Source organism: Symsagittifera roscoffensis, chromosome 6 (assembly GCF_963678635.1).
Source record: "Symsagittifera roscoffensis chromosome 6, txSymRosc1.1, whole genome shotgun sequence".
NCBI classification, from domain to species: Eukaryota; Metazoa; Xenacoelomorpha; order Acoela; family Convolutidae; genus Symsagittifera; species Symsagittifera roscoffensis.
Window position 1 is genome coordinate 11,615,462 of NC_087067.1, and position 13,437 is coordinate 11,628,898.

The window sequence follows — 13,437 nt, forward strand, 5'->3', positions numbered from 1 at the left end:
TGATACACGACATCTTCCCCCATGGTTTTTTCCCAGAAGATTAAGGTAAGTATAATTTGAAATATTCTTAACTAATAAATTTCAATTAGTACTAACCATTTTTTATCAATGCTTGATTTATATTTCTAGTCTTCACACCACGATCACCGAAAAAACAGAAAAGAAAAGTAAAAATACAACTTAATAAATTATCTAAAAATTCATTAAATTCTTGCACTAAATAATGTAGTAAAATTCATACCAAATGTAGTAATTTCATTTATAATTTATTTCCCCGTGAAGCAGTAAAATTAAAAACGATGAAAATTTATAATTTTAAAATTTGCCCAAAAAGCAGTAAAATTCAAATTCTATGCAATGAATTGATAAAATGAGCAGTACTAACCTTTTCAATATTTTCATTCAATCGCACAAGAATTCTATCCACACTCGCACAGCTCGCCCACGAAGAATTGTTTAAATAATGATTTTAAGTTTCAAGTTTTCACACTCAACAACTCTAACAAACAATAACAAGTTTCCAATTTTCCTTTAACCCGGTTGGAAAGGAATTATATACTAAACCAAACTAACCAACGCAGCTTACTAAACACCACAAATCATAAAATAACAGCATGACTAAGAAAAGAAAACTAACGGTACCCAAACCGGATTAACCCAGTTTAAAACTGGATAATTTATTCTTTTGAAGACTATTATAAATCTAAGAAAGAAATAATACAACACAAAAAAGTCACAAGACAAACCCATACCAAAAACAATTTGATTTTTGAAAAAAGGACACAACCAAAGTAACATCAGAAAGACCAACATAAACCCAACATAAAACGTTATCACAAAACAGGACCTCTCAAAGAAACAGCATGCAATCATACTCCCACTCCTGACCTAACCCACCAGAGAGGACGTCCTGAGCATGCTCTATAGCCGGCCTAACCCACCGCGCTACATCCACGCTTTGTGACCACACTTCTATTTTTAATGAGAGGTACTCAAAGGTGAGTAACTCTTAAAAATAACCGAACTAAAACAAAACGCTTTTTTGAAAACAACTAACTAAATTCATGATTAAAAAATCGAACTAACAAAATTTTATAAAATGTAAATTATACTTTGCAGTATATAGATCATACACAACAACAAAGACGAACATCCAAAGACTAGATGATCCCATCACACTCGCACAAAGAATGGCTAAACACAACCGACATGCCGTCCACAATCACGACTCAAAGGATTTAGAGTACGACTTGACTTCGCAGAAAAGGACTTCATTGAACTAGACCAATGACCACCTCGATGTTCAAGTATACGTAGAGATCCGAGTTACATGGCATCCCTTCCACACACGATCTTCATGCCATTCCCAGACGAGGTTGCACACAAAACACTTTCTCTACATAATACAGAAAAACCCGTCATAGCAAACCATCTTGAAACCAGATTGATTTCATTGGGGATCACAGACATTGTCGAATGACGACATAACAATTTCCTATCCATAATTTCAGCGTCCTGAAACTTCTTTACCCAAGAGGAACCGGATAAGAAAATGATTTTCATCGAATACAAACGTTCATCATCCATCCTTCAAATTGCGAAAGATAATTCTAAAAAACTCTGTAAAACCAGGATGGGTGGAACCTGATTTAAACTACATTTTATTATTGGATAATTTAGATATTTTACCACTATAAAGTATTTACTATTAACCAATCATAATCCATCCAACTAACAACCCACTTATTTGTAAGTGCTGAAATTACTTGTAATTTCAGCACCAGAGAGATTTGAATTTAACTTAGAAATTAGTTGCCTCTCCAAGAGAACTTCAGCAGTCGCAATAAGCCAGTATACTCAAGATCTATTGAGCCTAGCAGAGACTAGTTAAACACCCTGAGACTAGTAGATATAAGAGTAAGACTAGGATCGGTATTAGACTAAGAAGTTGCACGAATCTATCCGGCCGAAAATAAGATAGCGTGACGAGCAGACGGTGTACCCTATCCGAAATTACTCTATGAGGTGACTACCATACACATTAACTCAAGGATAAAAATCATTTTCCTTACTTATTACAGATACTCAGTCAGCATCCAAGCATTTTTCAGTAAAAACTGTAAAGTAAGTTGTTCTCTACAAAACTTTAAGCAAAATAAGTGCGTTTCAGCTAGCCGGCATAAAATGATAATCTTTGAAGACCCTATTTGTATTGACTCACTTGAAAGACCCCCTCCTCAATAGAACAAGTGATTTCACTCAAACAAAAATCTGAATCAAACTTTCATTATCATAACTGTCAAAAAGATGATTTAGCGTATAAGAGGCTCAACTTGAGCTGTATTTTAAATGCAACCTCCATGCAGATTGAAAACAAAAACTGCGTCTTATAGCATTTAACTTAGTGTGAAAAATAAGGAAGAGGCTTCATTTGTTGTTGGTAATAAATTAAAAAAAACTTCTTTTGGCTGTCCAGTAATAAAATATTTGCTGCTAGAAAATAGTTCAAATTTCAACTTACAAACAAGAGTAACTGAATGCTGTGCAACTAGCACATAAAATTCGGGCAAAACTTTTTTTCAACTGACTAATTTTTTTCTGCTTTTTTTGAGATAGAGACGTGTTTTTCAGGTAATTTTGATATAAAGTCTAAGAAATTTTAAATAAAGTTACTTTTGGCTTAAGTTCACTGCAATTATTTTGCAAAACTGAAAAAAAACCAAAAAAAAACAATGAAAAAGAAAGTTGATTAACGGATGTACATAATAACAATTGTTTTTAAACTGGTTTTTTTCTTGAAACTGATTTATCACTGCATACTACCTTACAAACCTTTAAATTTCTCAACACTCGCTCGAGTCAAGACTAAAATAACTCTATTATGACTTTATAATTGACCATTCTGATTGTGAAAGGTGGAACCAGGTGGTGGATTCTGAAAGGTGAAAAAGTAATAATGAAATATGCCCTAAGACAAAAGTCACCTTCGAGAGGTTGGATTAGAAAAACCGTTAGTATTAGATGACTATTTTTTGTCTTTTAGCTGCTAAACTAATGGTTTGAACTGATTTGAACATAAACAATTTTTTTGAGCAGGTAAAATTTTCTGAGGAGGTAAAAGGAGAAAACAAAAAACATAATGCTTGAGCTCAGAATTTAAAAGACTTTTTCCATGAAAATTTTTCAGAATTAACGAGAGTTTGAAATATTTTTGCCAATTCGGCCAATTTGTGATAAGAATACCACCAGCTTTAAAGAGAGTGCTAAGCGTATGCAGCAAATTGATGGGACTCAGATTTCTTTATGACAAAACTTTTCACATTGTTGTTGTCAATGCGAGTAGAAAAAATCTGGATTGATGAAAATTTTATCTTTCCATTCCAATTTTTGAAACAAGTGAGGAATATATATGCTTGGATGTTTATTTATTGAGAAAGCTTTCAGAAAACTCTTTGTTCTCTCGGGGGATCAGCCCTTGATTTTCAGTTATCCCGTACTTTGAAATTGTTTTGAATTGAATAAGGGCAAAAAAATCTATACTTTTAATAATTCCATACACGACTCAAATTATAACACTAAAAGTTGGATATTATCAACCTAAAGTTTTGCAAATGCTTATTTTACCAATAACAATTCGAGACCAATCAAAAGGAAGTCGGAATATTCAGTCTGTTGCCCTGATACGACACGAGTTTAGATGCTCAACTTGTGTTTTGACTTTATAAGTCGAGCAAGTGTATTTTTACCAAAATTTTACAATGAAGGAGCTGAAAGTCAAAACATAATTAATATTGGTCAAAAGAGTCAAAATATAAGACGAACTCAGTCAAAAATGAACCAATTCTGGCTATGAAACTCAAAACATACGCCAATTACAGTCGTAACATATTTATTTTTGGTCGAGCAATTCAAAACATAGGTCGAGCACAACCTAAGTTGTTCCTAAAAAATTTGAATTTTATAACAAACTTTATTTTGAAAACTGAGCTAGAAAATTCTGCTCAGAAAAGACTTCCATTAAAAAATTGCAACCAGAAGCAAAAGATGAGATTTTTTTAGCAAAACTCGAAATTATGGGGAAAATTTTTTAACTTTGCGAGATTTAAAATTTCCTGCGACCAAAAAATCCAAAATTTTCTCAATCAACAGTTTTCAGATCAACAATTCCAGTTCAAATTTATAGAGAAAGTCATAACAAATTTGGAATTTTTGAATTAAAAGTAGTTTAGTATTTGAAATTTAGCTTTTAACTGATTCCTATAGCACATATTCACTTCAGACTTCATTACAAAAAATAAACTGAAAAGCGTACTTTTTTTGTCAAATTACTTGTCGAGAAAGTCAAAAAAGTCAAAACATACGTCAGACACAGTCAAATCGAACACATTTTTTATTAAGAAATTCAAAAGAGAGGTCAAGCAAACCCTAATTTTTCAAAAGTCTTATTTTTAAACCATGGAATCAGAATTTGTTACTTTTGGTTCTTGAAACTGTGCAGTTCACCACTTGACTAGTTTGTTAGTCACGCGGGCTTAAACAAATCTGAGATAATGAAACAACTTCAGGATGCTTTTTATTTGTCGATAAAACTGAGACAGTTGAAAAATATACGATTTTGGTCGAGAAAGTTGGAACATATGTTTGCGGGGTCGAACATTAAAACTATTTACAATGTCGGTCGAATTTTGCACACCAGCAGATCATCCTGACACGAATCTTTCTAAACTGTTCGTTTTATATTTTATGCATGACCATATATCCCGCATTTTAAAATCGTTTAAATTTGAATTATACCAATAAGCTGCTTGGTTCTGTTAATTCTATACACGACTCAAATATTAACTCCCTAAGTTTGACATTATCAGCCTTAATTTAAATTTCTGCCAATGTTTATATTACCAAAAACTGTTCAAGACCAGTTAAAGGGTAATAGGGGTATTCAGGTTTCCGCTCTGATACGACCCAGGTTGAAGTGCTCGATTTTTATGTTGACTTTGAAAATCGAATAGCTGCATTTTTTTAAATTAAAACTCCGCGGTAGAGAAGCAATTTCAAGCCGAGCTTAAAGTCAAAACACCCAATTTTGTTCGAGAGAGTCGAAACATCTGCTCAAAAAAGACCTCCATTAGAAAATTGCAACCAGAAGCAAAAGTTGAGAACTTTTTTATTCAGCAAAAATGTTTACCTTTGCGAGATCTAAAAGTTTGTGCGACCAAAAAAATCCAAAATTTTCTCAAATATCAGTTTTCAGATCAACAATTTTAGTTGAAATTTGTCAAGAAAATTGTGACAAACTTGAAAGTTTTGATTTAAACAAAGATTTAGCATTTGAAATTTAGCGTTTAACTGCTTCTTATAGGTCGACATACAGTCAAAACATATCCATTTGCGGTCGAGAAGATCGAAAAATAGGTCAAACACAGTCAAAGCAAAGGCAAAGGTCGAGCGCAGTCGAAACATGGGTCGAGCATACAATAATTTCTCAAATCATTTTAGGAGGTTTTTTGTTTGTCGATGAAATTGAGACAGTCAAAAGTATTCATAAACAAATATGTATAAACTGGGTTGAACACAGTCAAAAACATTTTTTGTTGCATCGAGAAAGTTAAAATTTGGCCGAAAAATATGTAACCAACAAGATTTGATTGGAAAAGTCTCAACATACAAAAAGTTGGTCGAAAAAGTTGAAAAACAAATCAAGCACCTCGAATTAGCGAGTAATTATGTTTTAAATAGACTCATATTTCAAGCATGCCATACTTCATATACTTGGCAAAATAAAGGCTCCTGTTAGTTTTTTATGTAAGTTCTGTGTTTTTTTTTCCACAAAAATCACTTAACAGAAAACATGTCACACCGGCTAATTTTCTTTTTGCTTTGAAACTGACAACATGCGCGTTGAAACTGAATTATTAGTTGAACAAAAGGTTAAGGCTCATACGTTCGCGTTTTTGTAAAGAAATGTTGGTGAATATGCAAGGAGGCATTCCCATTTTTGGTTCTTAAAAATTGATATTATTGACTATACAATTTGAGTAACTTCAGTTGTATATGCTTACTTTTTTCCTCAGTTTTTGAAGCTGGCACAACTTTTGAAATGACTACTTGTACAGTTTTTTGTTACCACTTTCATGCATCAAAAGTCTCAGTGGGCGGAGGAGTAATTTTATCCGAGTATGCGATAAATCTGAACCAATCAAAGCCTTTAAAACTGTTCTAAGCTGACTAATTTAAACACTTATTTACTTTACTTCGAATTCAAAAATAACGAATTCAGATTGACTTAAAAATTTTCGAGCATTTGGCTCTTCGATCATGTGGGATTTCTTTTTGCCGCGGTATTGAATAATTAAACATCAGCAAACATCAGCAAAGCTATCACCTTTTCTTTCAATATTTAAAAATAATTTAAATCAAACCAGCCTTTTTTTAAACTCGCGACAACAAACAAAGATGCTTGAAATCAAACGCCTTTTTGGAGGTCGAATTAAGAAAACTGTTAAGTGGAGATGACTTTTTTTTTACCTTACAGCTTCAAAACTAAAAAAATGAACAAGAGCTCTGTGTTTTTTTCCACAAAAATTACTTAACAGAAAACATGTCACACCGGCTAATTTTCTTTTTGCTTTGAAACTGACAACATGCGCGTTGAAATTGAGTTATTAGTTGAACAAAAATTTAAAATTCATACGTTCTCGTTTTTGTAACGTGAATTTGCAAGGAGGCAATCCCATTTTTGGTTCTTAAAAATTAATGTAATTGGTTTTACATTTTGAGTAACTTCTGTTGTATATGCTTACTTTCTTTTTAAGTTTCTGAAGCTGACACAACTTTTTAAATGACTACTTGTACAATTTGTGTTACCAATTTCATGCATCAAATGTCTCTGTGGGCAGAGGAGTGTTTTTATCCGTGTGTGCGATAAATATGAACCAATCAAAGCCTTTAAAACTGTTGTAAGCTGACTAATTTAAACGTTTGTTTACTCTACTTCGAATTCAAAAATAACGAACTCTGATTGACTTATATGTTTTTGAGCATTCGGTTCTTTGATCATGTGAGATTTCTTTTTGACGCGGTATTGAATAATTAAACATCAGCAAACATCAGCAAAGCTATCACCTTTTCTTTCAATATTTAAAAATAATTTAAATCAAACCAGCCTTTCTTTAAACTCGCGACAACGAAATAGTAGCTTATCAAATAAAATGAAAAAAAAAACCCTGACAAAATTGCAAAAAACGCCAGTCAAATTTGAATGCCGATGAAATAAAATCTTGTAAAATTGATATTACGACTGAACAGTATGTTTATGCATGAATAATTCAGACTCTTGTAAAATCTTGCAAAAACATTTCTTCTAGTTCTAAAACGATATTCATTTGTCAGTCGAACTCCTACAAGACAAGCGTTTTTCACTAAAAAAAAATAGTGATATAAATCAATTTTCTGATTTATTGCAGATACTTAGTCAGTTTTTTATGAAAGAGCTAAAAGTCCTTAAGATCCTATAAATCTCATATAATCTAGTATAATAGATTGAAATCCTTCTTCAGTAATATCACACCAAAAAAATCAACCATAATGTATTATAGTTTTGCTATTTTGCATGAAAACACACTGAAATTCGAATTGATTTTCAGTTTAAGCTATAAATATGAAAAAACAAAAGCAAAAAATTACAGTTTTTCAAATTTCGTTCATCAATTCATTAGCGTGTATCTTTTCCCATATGTATCTTGTTTACCCAAGTTTGAATTTTCATGAAAACGTTCGGTAAAGTTGTAAGAACTGGGAGCAGGTAGAATGCACCTTCAGCTGACAGGGTTGAGGGGTGGTAACTGAATTTTATAATCGTCTCCAGTCCCAGATTGGAGGATTCGTTTGAATAATTTTTGTTACAACCCGTGAGCCTCTTCCCCCCCCCTTCAGGTTGAAAGTAGGTTTTGGAAAAACAAAACAATAATTATGTCGCCCAAACTCATCAACTTTTTCAAAAATTCAAATCTTGGTAACTTCCAGTTCAAATTGAAATATACTCTGTAATAATGCACAATGAAAAAAAAACGTCACAAACTTTTTATGAAAACCTCAACAATTTGACGCTTAATTTTTCAACTTTTCGATTTTTACTAACCGGGACGCGCTGCAAGAATATTCCAATAAAAATTTTTCCTTGACATTTCTTTTTTGCTATTATGTAAGACTCTTGGTTCTCAAGTCTCAAAGTGTCATCGTTTATGTGTTTATCACATCATCCAAAAATTATAACCACACTCCGATTCTTTTTAAGTTAGGAATTGGAAAATACCGTTTTTTTAGTAATTCACGTGAAAGATTGTTCAGATCATGAATATCCTCGGGGAGGGCATTAGTTACGGAGACCAGAGGGGTTAGTACTTGGTATTACAATTCCTAGTGAGGTCAAAAAATCTGTTTTTTATTCTACTGAAGCTAGTTTCACCGGGCGTAGTAATTGTTCCTAACGCTGTTTGTTTACACATGAGTGCGCAATGCCATCAGGACCGGTAAGCGTTTCAACATTCTTACCCAGGGGCCATATGTTTCGTGGAGTGAAGTCTTCGAGGATTCACACGAGTTCATGTTTTTCTATGGTTTCCTCTTTTTGGTTCCCCTTGGATCGTTTGATCAGGATTGGAGCGTATTCTTTTAGTAGTCGCTTCCAGAAGCTGTCTAGTCGGTCCTTGGTTAGCTTCCAGGATTTGTTGCTTATTTAGTTGGTATTTGTTTGATCGTAGAATAAAGCTGCTGGAGCGTAAATGAATGGCTTCTCAAGTAGGAAGTGGTTAGGTGTAAATGGTAATGTGTCATTAATTTCGCAACTTAAATAGATCAGTGGTCTTGAGTTGATGAGGCCTTCGCATTCTACTACAATAGTTGAAAAAGATACCTTGAATGTCATTCCGATCCCAACTGCAATAGAAAGACTCGTTTGATGATCGACACGAGACATTCCCATACCCCACCAAAATGAGGACCAGATGGTGGGTTAAGACGCCATTCGATTGACTTCCGCTGAAGCTTGGTTGTTAATGGTTGACTTCTTTGTTAATATTTAAGGGTTGTTTCATGATTTAATTACGTGCGGCGACAAAATATGCTGCGTTATCCGAAAAAAAAAATCGCATAACGCGACGGTGTAGGGAAACCACGTCGCGCCATGAATTTAACGAATTGTTGTCAAGCAATTTTCAGTTGTCAGATTGTCATATGTTTTCCAGTTGATAGCATGCGTTGTTAAACAAGTAAGGAGACAAATGTAATTTTTTCTGTGGTATTTTTCAGCAATGTAGAAGGACCGATGTAGTCAAATCCAACGTTTTTGAAAAGATATGGATCAGCACCGTAGCGCTGTGCCGGGTGGATCAGCTATACAATGGCTTAAACCTTTCCCTTAAAAGCGGCGGCACCAGAAACAGTGATAGCGATCATGTCTCATGGCCTCTCTAGACCCAAAATTATGAAGCTTTGTTGCAAGTAGTGTCGTACAAATTCAGTGCCAAGGTGCATGCGTTTATGATCAGCGTTTTTAATCGTAAATTGAATCTAAAATTTCTTTGCATGTAGATTAATAGGATACTTTGTTGCATCTGGTTTTGGTGATTGTCTCAGTCGTCCTCGCACACGAATAAGAATACCATCCATGAAAAGTGAGTACGGCAGTAAAGCATTTTTGTTGTCCACTGCTCTGTTTGTAGTTAAAACGTTTAATATTATCAGTGAAAGTAGCGTGTTGTGATTGCTCATAGAGTAGAGTTTTACCCATCTCGCGGTCGGCAATTCCTAAATTACGATTTGTTTTCTGCTGGAGAATATCTTTCAACTGCTGTATAACACGAGCAGTCGCGCGGACTAGAGGAAGCCAATCGGAAAATCTCAAAACATCAATGATTGGTTCCTTTTTTGCGCTTCTAGAAATGTCTTCCCGTTTGACTATAGAGTTGGTATGTAGAATTGTACTGTCGAATGTTAGTGGAGTAGTTTTCTCCTTACCTTTAGTTGTGAAAATCGGTTGAAAAACTGTGACGACCTGTAGTTTTGGTTGAGGCCAATCAGATTCTGGTAAGAGTATTCGGGCTCCGTTTACAGGGTATATGTTGTCACTGTTGGGCTTCAGACATTGACAGAATTTCGCTAATTCTGTTCGCACAATGAAACTTTTGCTTTTCCGGACTGTTGATCCATGAAAGTACCGTCGTACTATCCGTCCATAATTGAAGGGTGTTGAAATTTAGTCGAGAGTCTTCGGTTTTAAATTTGCAGAGACGTGCACCCATTAACGCAGCCTGCAATTTGAGCTTGGGTATGTTTTTTTGGTTAAGTGTGCGACGAGAACTTGGTTCTTCCAATCGTAAATGATGATTGCTTATGTGCTTGGTTTGAAATGGGGATGTGGATACAAGATGCCATGGCGCACTGAGAAGTATCGGTGAAAACATGTAGTTGTATATCACTGTGTCTGCCGATTTGGCCTATGAGCTTCGGCAATTTCACAATATCGTTTTTTGGGTCCATTTTCCAAGTATTGGGATGTATTCTTGAGAAATTTCTTGACCCCAACTTATACCAAATTGCCAAAGCTGTTGAAGCAGTATTTTGAGAGTGACGGCAAATGGTGCTATCAATCCCAGTGGATCAAACATTCTGGCTACATTAGACAGAATTTTAGGTAGAGACATTTCTTTAGCCGTTATATTGTTTTTCAGTACAGGCTGAATGACGAGTGTGTCATTCCTTGTATCCCATTTCACTGCCAAAACCCGATGAATAGTACCCTTATTTTCAGTTTTGGGTTCCCTGAGGAAATCAAGCACTTCGGTAATACTGGACAGAATCTTGGTTAAATTGAATCCTTCTTTTTGGAGTGCCACTTTTACAGCTTTAGTTGGTTTCTGGGCTTCCAGTAGATTGTCGTAAGGATGAACGAAGCCATCCATGTAGTAGCTGTTACGAATTAGTTGCTGTGTGTTGGGTTCTTTGTTGCAGAAGTCGACGGCTGTTTGATTTAGTGCAACGATGGCTATTGTGCTTGAGCACTTAGCTCCGAAGACTAGACGCGTATACTGATACTGCTTCACTCCTTGATTACTCGGCCAGAAGAATCGTAGTACATTTTCTTTTACGCCTACCTGCATAAACCCTCTATATCAACAGAAACTGCTGTTGGTTTTTCTCTAAACCTCATTAGCAAACCAAGCAAGTTATTAAGAAGATCCGGTCCCATTTCTAAACAGGAGTTAGGAGAAAAACCCTTGGATTTCGATGCAGCGTTTGTTACTTGTCGAATTTTTCCAGCTTTCTGGGGATTTATATCCGGATGGTGCGTTAGGTACCATAGTCATAACGGTGGAAGATGTAGGAAACTAATGGATATCACGTACCCTTTATCAATATCACTTATTAATGATTTATCGTAGAGTTGCATTGTGAGTTTGTCCTTTTGTAGTAGTCGATGTGAAGATTCAAAATGAGCTGTAGCAACCGCGTAGTTGTTTTGCATCGTTATGTTCTTCTTCCAAAGCAAAATGTTTTGGTAGCGGGTTCCGTTATGTGGAATACTTTGTTCTATAAACTCTAACTGTTAAGTAAGTTCGCTTAAAAAATGTTGCTTTAGTTAGGTTAGAAGTTGTGCAGGATTCTTCGACTTTCCAAAAATTTTCAACAACTTCATTGAACGAAGCATCCTTGTGTTGTTTATGTCTATAAAAATGGTTAGTAGATAGTTGCAATTTCATCTAAGGCATTTTGATGAAGCGGGCTGGTTGCTGTCCAACCCAGCAAGTTGTGCACTCCATACGGACTACAGACAGGGTCCTTCAAAATCTCCCTCTGTGCGATATGCCAGAAAGCGGCGACAACCAGATGAAAATGTACCGAACTGTCGAGGATATTAGGAAACGCAATGAGTCGTAGATTGTCATACCAGGAACATGCTTTGTTCACTTTGGCCCAGTAAGTGTTCCCAATGCTGTTTTGATTACGCATGAGCGCGCAATGCCATCAGGGCGGGTAAACGTATCAAGAACGTTACCCAGGGACCCGTGGAGTAAAGTCTTCGAGGATCCACTCGAGGTATTATTTTTCTATGGTTTCCATTTTTTGGTTCCCCTTGGTTCGTTTGATCAGGGTTGGGGCGTATTCTTTCAGTAGACGCTTCCAGGAGCTGTTTAAACAACAAACAAAGATACTTGAAATCAAACGCCTTTTTGGAGGTCGAATTAAGAAAACTGTTAAGTGGAGATGACTATTTTTTTTACCTTACAGCTTCAAAACTAAAAAAATGAACAAGAGCTCTGTGTTTTTTTCCACAAAAATTACTTAACAGAAAACATGTCACACCGGCTAATTTTCTTTTTGCTTTGAAACTGACAACATGCGCGTTGAAATTGAGTTATTAGTTGAACAAAAATTTAAAATTCATACGTTCTCGTTTTTGTAACGTGAATTTGCAAGGAGGCAATCCCATTTTTGGTTCTTAAAAATTAATGTAATTGGTTTTACATTTTGAGTAACTTCTGTTGTATATGCTTACTTTCTTTTTAAGTTTCTGAAGCTGACACAACTTTTTAAATGACTACTTGTACAATTTGTGTTACCAATTTCATGCATCAAATGTCTCTGTGGGCAGAGGAGTGTTTTTATCCGTGTGTGCGATAAATATGAACCAATCAAAGCCTTTAAAACTGTTGTAAGCTGACTAATTTAAACGTTTGTTTACTCTACTTCGAATTCAAAAATAACGAACTCTGATTGACTTATATGTTTTTGAGCATTCGGTTCTTTGATCATGTGAGATTTCTTTTTGACGCGGTATTGAATAATTAAACATCAGCAAACATCAGCAAAGCTATCACCTTTTCTTTCAATATTCAAAAATAATTTAAATCAAACCAGCCTTTTTTTAAACTCGCGACAACGAAATAGTAGCCTAAATGAAAAAAAAAACCTGACAAAATTGCAAAAAACGCCAGTCAAATATGATTGCCGATGGAATAAAATCTTGTAAAATTGATTTTACGACTGAACAGTTTGTTTATGCCTGAATAATTCAAACTCTTGTAAAATCTTGCAAAAGCATTTCTTCTAGTCCTAAAAAGATATTCATTTGTCAGTCGAACTCTTACAAGACAAGCGTTTTTCACAAAAAAAATAATGATATAAATCAATTTTCTGATTTATTGCAGATACTTAGTCAGTTTTTTATGAAAGAGCTAAAAGTCCTTAAGATCCTATAAATCTCATATAATCTAGTATAATAGATTGAAATCCTTCTTCAGTAATATCACACCAAAAAAATCAACCCTAATGTATTATAGTTTTGCTATTTTGCATGAAAACACACTGAAATTCGAATTGATTTTCAGTTTAAGCTATAAATATGAAAAAACAAAAGCAAAAAATTACAGTTTTTCAAAT